We start from the raw sequence: 8,983 nt of genomic DNA, 5'->3' as shown, positions 1-8,983 counted from the left end.
TCACTTTGATTATGAAGAATGTTTAAAACTCGTCTTACATTATGAAAACCCTGTCTATGTTTAACAAATCCATTTTGATCATCCCCTATAATAACTGGAAGAATACTTTCTAATCTTTTAGCAAAAATTTTACAAATAATTTTAGTGTCTGTATTGATTAAGCTTATAGGACGCATATTTTCACACTTATTATTTAGTTTTCCAGGTTTAGGAAGCAGTATTATCAGGGACTTCCTTAATGAGTCAGTAAGATTGCCATTATTAAAACATTCTATATACATATCTAAGAGGGGCTGTGCTAATTTATCTTTAAAATATTTGTAAAGGTCAATTGGCAATCCATCTGGACCAGCTGTTTTGCCAGCATTTAAGGAGTTTATTGCATCTATAATTTCATGTATACTAATTTGCCTATCAACATTTACTTTGTCTTTTTCTGAAATTTTTGGTATTTCAAGTTTATCTAGAAATAAAGATTGCATTCTAGTTACATTATTGAGTTCAGAGTTATATAGCGTTTCATAAAATCTTTTAAATGCATTATTTATCTCTAATGGGTCTACTATAGTATTACCATTTGAATTTTCTAATTTTGTAATTGCCTTTTCAGATTCCATCTTTTTTATACGCCATGCCAGGAGTTTGCTGGGTTTTTCACCTTGGTCATAGAATTGTTGCTTTAATCTCAATAAATTAACAGCTGCTTTTTCACTTGTCATTTCATTATATTGCGTTCTCAATAGTAATAATTCTTTTACAATATACTCATTGTTTTGACCTGATTGAAAGCTAATCTCTTCTAACTTTTTTATTCTTACTTCCAGATATTTTATCCTTTGATTTCTTTCTCTTGTTTTATTACTAGTATAGCTTATAATTTGCCCTCTTAAGTATGCTTTAAAGGCTTCCCATCTTACACTTGCCGATGTTTGATCTGAGTTATGTTCAAAGTATTCATTAATTTGCTTGCCTAAAAACTCAAGAAACTGTTTATCCTGCATCCACTTCAGTTGAAACCTCCATTCAAATCGAGTCTTGATCAGTTTTGGTTCTATGAGAGTCAAAGTAACGACTGCATGGTCCGAAATTACTATTTCCTTATACTGGCAATCTTTTATAAAATGAACCAACTCATTTGATACCAAGAAGTAATCTATTCTAGAGTACGCTTTATGTGTACCTGACCAGCAAGAATATTGTAACTTGGTTGGATTTTGATCTCGCCATATATCACTTAAATTTAACTCCTTCATGAATTGTTTGATCACCTTTCGTGTTCTATTGTGAGTATTATCCATGCCTGAGGATTTATCCTTCTGTGGATTCAGAGCACAATTTAAGTCCCCAGCAATTATACATTTACCTTGCAAGTCTGAGATTTTAAGAAATAAATTGCTATAAAAGTTTGGATTATCTTCATTTGGGCCATAAATATTAATTAAATTTAGTCTAGTGGAGAGTAGATTACCTTGTATTATTAGAAAACGTCCATTACTATCCTTAAGCACGTGCTCAACTTGAAAAGGTATAGATTTATGAATCATTATCATGACGCCCCTGGAATTGGAGGAGTAGGGCGCTGAAAATATTTGACCTGGCCATCTACGTTTCATTCTATTTGTCTCACTATCTAGCATATGAGTTTCTTGTAGAAACACTATTTTGGCCTTTAAATTCTTAATCCTACTAGTGACTTGTTTTATTTTTACTAACGTGCGCAAACCTCTACAATTCCAAGAAGCACAGTCAATCAAGACTTCTGTCATGTATATTCACTTCTATTAACCTATACTATTAACTAAATACACATATATATATACACAAAGAAAAAAAAAAAAGAAAGATATTATACCATGTTGAGCATTTATCGATTTGAGAGAGCAACCCTTCCCACACCCCAGCCTGAATACGAACATACAGGTATCCCTTAACCCCAAAAATACTTCCGTTCTCTTCTTGAAACATGACCACTCTAGGCCGAGGAACTAATTACCCGCGTTTAGCAACAGTTGTTACATTAAAAAAAAAGAAAAAAAAAAAGAAAAATATATATATACATATTAACAATAGAAATAAATCCACCTTATCAAGTTTTAACTCTCCCATATTTAACACAGTAAGTGAAACTACTAGTAACTCTTATTAAGAAAACAAAATAGCCAATGTCTAGCCCAGCATTATGTAGTAATCCTTTGGCAATATAGTAAATTGTTCTTTCCATTAGAGTGCGTAAATATAGTTAGAGCAGAGTTATTGATCTACCATCATATGCCTTATCAAGCATTTTGTGCTTGTTCAAGGCTCTTAATGTAGACGTCCACGTCCGCTGGAGTATCGAATACCTGCGTACGTTCCTCGTTGGTCAAAAGCAACCTCGCCGGGTAAATGATCCTGTGTTTCCATAATCCAATCTCCCGCAGCTTCTTCCTCACACCATCATACTGGCGCTGTTGTCTATATGTCTCTGCAGGTAGGTCCGGCAGGAAGGCTATCTTGTTGTCCTTATACGACAATTCCTTTATTGTCCTAGCGGCTTTCATAATGCCTTCTCGATCTCTGTAGCTTAAGCACTTAATTATAAAGGCTCTCGATCGGTTTGCAATGGAGCTTTGCCTTGTATTTATCCTATGCGCTCTTTCCAGGACAGGAGGGGGAATTTTCAAAGTATCCGATATAAACTTCTCCATGAAAGACCGTGGATCTGTACCTTCTTCTTTTTCAGGAATGCCGAGGATCCGAATATTATTACGCCGACTTCTTCCTTCCAAGTCCTCCACCTTTTTGGAAAGAAATTTAGCCTGTCTTTCAAGACTTTCCATATCATTTTTCAATAAGGTGATTTCGTCCTCCGCGTTGGAGATTCTTTTTTCAGCCTCGTCAATTCGCCCTCCACATTTTTGTATATCAACTTGAACAGCTCCTATTGCTGACATAATTCCGCCCATTTCAGTATGGAACTCTTGCTTGAACAAACGAATAGCGTTCAATAAGTCCAAGGTAGAAGGCATATCTGAATTTGCCGGTTGTTTTTCTTGTTCGTGTTCATGCATAGCGTCTATCTGCCCTTCCTCCACCCCGCTTTCATCTTGTGCCTCAAACGTAGTTTTTTGTTTGTCTTTGTTAAATTTTTTAGGCATGATAGCGTTCTCTTATGATCCCAAGCTAGCTATATTAAACGTAAGTTCTATTTGGATTTATAGAGAGTATTTAAAGAAGAAAAAACAACTGAGCTCGCGAAGCACGGGTCTCCTCACTTTGCCGCCATTACCGGAAGTCCTTGAGCTTGGTTCTGCTGGAGGTTTCTTCCTGTTAAAAGGGAGTTTTTCCTTCGCACTGTTGCCAAAGTGCTTGCTCATAGGGGGCCATATGATTGTTGTCTTTTTTCCTCTGTATGTATTATTGTAGGGTCTACCTTACAATATAAAGAGCCTTGAGGTGACTGTTGTTGTGATTTGGTGCTGTATAAATAAAACTGAATTGATTTGAAAGGTATTGATCATCAAGAAAACACATGTTTCTTAAAACAAACTAGTAAGGCAGTCAGTCCAGTTGTTGTGGAAATATTCAGTCTGGAAACAAAGTGGTAAACATATTTCTATGAGGCCATGCTGCTACTGTTTAAACACAGAAACATGTTCAGGTTCACAAAACCACTGAGAAAACAAGCATGCCTAAGAAAATAAAGCTGCCTGTGAACAGGAGATTGAAGAAGAGGCTTTGGTAACAGACTGATCCTGTACCAGGCTGGTAGTCATGTGACTGAGAGACTGAAGTCTTTGTGTGTATTTCTCTCTCCCTCTCTCTGAGCATGTGTCTGTGTCAGTTGTGATGAATAGCTGTGTCCTGCAGGGTGTTTCAGGGACAGACACTGTGATGATGGCAGAGCAGAGGTTGTTCAAATCAAAAACTGACTGTGAGCCTAAAGTTCAGCAGCAGCACTGACTTCACAATGTATTTAGAATAGAATAGAATAGAATTCAACTTTATTGTCATTGCACATGCACAGGTACAGGGCAACGAAATGCAATTTCACTTCAACATACTTCACTGTCACATTTATAAAAATGTCAGTCAGTTATCTTCCCTTTAAAAAAAAAAATCCATCTCTTGAACTAGACTCAGCATTTAAGAAAATGCTTTTTCCCTTTGCTGTCCATGTGGATTGTCTCTTACTTACATGGTTTTCTGGGAAAAGATTTGAAATTATTATTTTATATTTACAAATAGTCCCCAACAACCTCATGAAACTTAGATACTGTCATGAATTGTTAGGTGCGGGACTCAATCACAGGACTCCAAAACTGGTGAAAAGTGAAGGGGTTTTCAGTTAATATCTCATCACTTTCCCCCCTGCCTTTTTCCCTCTCCCTTCAAATGTGGAGCGTGTCAATTCAAATCAAGGCTGGCCCAGATCTTAGTCTAAAAATGCATACATCTGTAGATGTTAAGAAATAGCGATTCATGAGTTTCCAGCCTAGCGGATGGCAGTGTAAAATGTGAGCTTGACATTTAGATTACAAGCCAAGCATGAATTAAATCTCATTTGAAACACACGAGTCTCTATAGACCTACATGGTAATACCCATAAATATGAAGTTTTTGACCTTTCATGCTGCCATTTAGAGTACCTTATCATTAGTTAACAAAATCCATGTCTACATTCCCCCCAGTGGGATTGCTTTATACTATTGTATTCTACATATTAAGGCTTTTTAATATAATATGCAAGAGATTGATGGAACAAAATGTTCATTGAGCACCATTTTGAAAATGAAATCAGTAACTTGAACAGCTGCATTCTAGTAGGTTTCTTTTGTAGGCATCTCCTGATCTTGAAGTCAAATGTTAAGAGGAGATTGTGCTCATTTCAGCCATGTGATCTCCATGAATTCATTAAAGTTCTGAATGAAATCTTTGTGAACTGTGTGACAAAGGGCTCACATTTTCAGTGTCGCTGGACAATCCTCTAGTGCTGCAATCTATGTACTGCATGTTAACAAATTATGTGGCTACAAACAAACAAAAACAAACAAACACGCTTTATTCGTCACGTACACAATCACGACAATGGATTAGTATTTATAAAAGAAGAGAAAAAATGTATTTATTTTTACCAGGCTGTGCTGGTAGTGCTTGTCTAGTGAACATAAAGGGACATCTGCAGTTTTGCCAGGAACACTATAGTCAAAAGAAGATAAAAAAAAAAAGATCATGTTTATATTTTCAGTCATTTATATTTGGCAGTTTGGCTCGGTTCCTAACGTTTTCAAGTGAATACACAAATGGAAAATGGGCGGCTGGGAGAACAGTGATAAAACAGCTGATATTGGTTTAGTCAGACACAGCATGAAAGGCTGCGTGGCTGGCAGATGTTCAGCAACTGTTTCGCAACTGGATGCATGTAAAGGTACGAGCTGACTGATAGTTCAGCCAGGTCTGTGTGACCTGACTGAACTTTTAAGATTTTTACATCTTATTTAAATTACTCCATAGTGTGATGGTTTACATGGTCACTTAGCAAGTGAAAGGTAGCTGATTAAATTCCGAAGAAAGTACAAATTTTCTTTTGTTTTGCGTCTGGAAGGGCTTCTGATGTAAATCTTGCCAAATAAAATATGCAGTGCTGCCTGTTGTGTAGCTTCATGCCTTTTCTTTGAGACTGTCAGACAATTCAATAAAGAGAGGTCACTTGAACATGATATATATAGAGAAATAATATATTTGGCAATTAGACTCTGATGATCCATCATGGCAGAATGTAATCCCAGCATTGGGGGATTTAGGACAGAGTCATGTGGAGTCCAGACATTTGTGTTGGTGAAGATGAAGACCCAGGGTTAGAGGGAGCTCTGACTCAGGTGGCTATGAAGGGGAGGAGGGGGTATCACGAATGAGAGTCTAAAAGGCAGAATGACACAGAGCACAGATTTAAACCAAGTAAAGTGGAGGCTTATTGGCTCAAAGGAGGCTTGCAGGAAGCTGATTGTACTATGGTAATGATGTCAGTACTGAAACTGGAAAGCGGTAGTGATGTAAAGAAGGAAAAAGTTGCCTAGCATTCAGGAAAACAGGCAGATGAGTGATGACATTTCTTCCTCACTGAACCTGTGCATAAGTTATAAGTAATATACTTATGGTTCTTTTGTTTGGCAAGGTGGTCCTTGACCTGATAAAGGACCACAATTTTGGATTTTAAGCCTTTCACACTTCTGAAATAGCACCATAGCTTTTGCATCAAATTCTTCTCTTGCACAACTGGACGGTCACCTCTTCCTGGTGATGAATGTCATGGTTTTTGAGATAGTGGGATGAAGTTCTGGCTGTGTTCTTGGTGTTTATCTGTCACGAATGCAGTCTGAGTGTATGGTATAGTGAACACATCATAACATATCATAATTGTTTGTCTCAGAAAATGTCTTTTAATAAAGTCCTGGAAAACCTCAGGGATGCTACTCCCCCTTTAGCTGGTTGTCTTCATCTGGCATCTCTTCTTGTTTTGACAGCTGGTTTATATTTCTTATAGATGCTGGTGTGACGCATACATCCTAGAGGTTGTCCATATTAAGTACTCACCATAATAAAACCCGATTTTGTAGTCTTTTAAAGCAAATTAATTTTAGATTTGGACACCAGTGTGTTCAAAGTATTCATAGAAATGCCTGCTTTGGTTTTAAGACACCTTATGCATGAGACACAATTGGCTAGGCTGTAAGTGTTAACACTTCTGATTATGAACAGGGGCTCCTGTAATACAATGTCTGTTGTCTGTAAAAGAAAGACCTCATCTTTTCATTTTAAAATATACTCTCTCACACACTCTCTCTCTCTCTCACGCACACGGACGCACGCACACACGGACACACACACACACCAAGCCAACTAATGTTTACTACTACTGCTGTTGTGGGTTTGCGTATATGTGTATATGGTCACTACTTATCTCAGCTATTTTATGTGACAGACAAGTCACTCAACTGAGAAACATTCTCCATCGCTTCTCTCATTCCCCTTTACCCCCTCCATCTTCACCCAGTTAGATGGTATAGAGCAACTATAGAAAGATGAGGCAATGAAAGGCTGAATAGATGGAGAGAGGAGGGAGGAGAGGCAAGGCGAGAGCACAGTAGGAGGTCAAGGGAAAACGATCAAATGAAAGTGGAGCTCAGTATGGAGGGATTGATTAAAGAAGAGTAGGCTGCACATCAAAAAACATGTCATGAAACTGGACTGCATGGTCCTTTCACCAGCCTCCCATTTCAGCTGCCCCCTCCCTGCCTTTAAGCCTAAAATGATGCAACATGCAATCAATAATGAATGTGTAAATTTTACATTATTCATGCACCATCAGACTTATACATTCAGTTCTTTATATGAATCCTATATGGATGAATAACACACTCCTTTACACCCAACAAAGAGCTAACATCATCTGAACATTAGGGTGAGGGGGTGAAAATAACTAAACACTGACTGAAATCGGCTCATATAGTAATTTACAAAGAGTAACAGAGAAGAGGAGAGAGACTGAGATTAATCTTGAAATAAAAAGAAATATGATAGAGTTGATGTAAACAACAATAAACCTCGTTAGAACACACAAAAAGCTGGTAACATTGACCTAAATGTTTATTTTCATGTTGTTGTTTTTCTCTAGTTGAAAGCAGAGCCCCCTTATTCATTAAAAAATAGAGATCACAGGTGGAACCCCAGAGGTGAAATGCTGAGAGAAAATGCATCAGATTTTTTTTCCAAACAATAAATTAACAATTTGATTCAGCCACTGGAGCATGTTTTCTTCCTTTTTGTTTGTTTGTTTGTTATATGCAGTGAACAAGACTAGAGGCCAAAATCAAGGTAGCACAGAGGGAGGTTAGCCAACTATCACAGCTGCAGAAAGGTGCGACAAAGAAGGTGCAAGAATGCTACAGACGCAAAACACCAGCTACTGGTAGACCGAGCAGTCAGCCAAGACAGCAAGACTAGGTTGCATACATGTGAATCCTCCTGATTTTTCCGTGAGAATCCTGAATTTCAGTGCCCCTCCCGAACATCTTCCGGAGCCAACATTCTCCAGAATTTCTCCTGATTTTCCACCTGAACAACAAAATTGAAAAACAATATCCCAGAACGCATAGCGTGGCCCAGCCAATTCCAGTTTCCAACATTGGCTGCAGCTACTTAGTTTTAATATTGCTCTTATTACTCGTTCTGAGTTGTAAAATAAACGTTTAACATATTTTCAGGCAAGAATGTAGCTGTGTAAACTTCAAATATCTGAGCCGACGAGAACAGCAAACTCCCGGCACATCGTTCTCAAACCCCCGCTGTCTTTCGCTACTCAGGTTAAACATAATAATAATAATAATAATAATAATAATAATAATAATAATAATAATAATACATTTTATTTTAAAGCACCTTTCAGAACACTCAAGGACACTGCACAAGGTAGAATAATAAAAGCAACATGAAAGTAAACAGTTTACACAATCATAAAAGCATAAGACAAATTTAAAATAGCAGAGTGGAGAGGTTATGTGGGATAAGCACTTAGATAACCTAAAAATGTTATTGTTTGGCTTTTTTCAGCGTTTTATTTGTTCGTGAGTACATCGGTTTGGCTGAGATTAAAGTTATTAGATTATTTTAAATTAAATAAAACTTTATTAATCCCTCGGGAGGGTTCCTCCAGGGTTTTCACACAGCTGAATAAACGTAAAACAGAGAACTGATTAAACAGAAGTGTGAGATGGTCAAGAATTTACGCCAGCGTCTGGTTATACTTTAGATAGCGAGGAGCAGACGGCAGAGTTTCACTCCACCAAGAGAGCTCCTGACGTAATTCTGAAGGCTAGACCGTCCAATTTCACAGTCGCTCACTTCCGGCCTACCCGGCTTTTGGAGGACCCGGCCCACTTAGATCGCAAAGGCCGGGTCCTCATGTGGATGCAGCCTCTGAATTTGGACACCCGGTGAAATAATA

Source organism: Aulonocara stuartgranti (assembly GCF_965226115.1).
Source record: "Aulonocara stuartgranti genome assembly, chromosome: 17".
Taxonomy (NCBI): Eukaryota; Metazoa; Chordata; class Actinopteri; order Cichliformes; family Cichlidae; genus Aulonocara; species Aulonocara stuartgranti.
The sequence above is the reverse complement of the archived record's forward strand: the minus strand, read 5'-3'. Positions refer to the sequence as shown.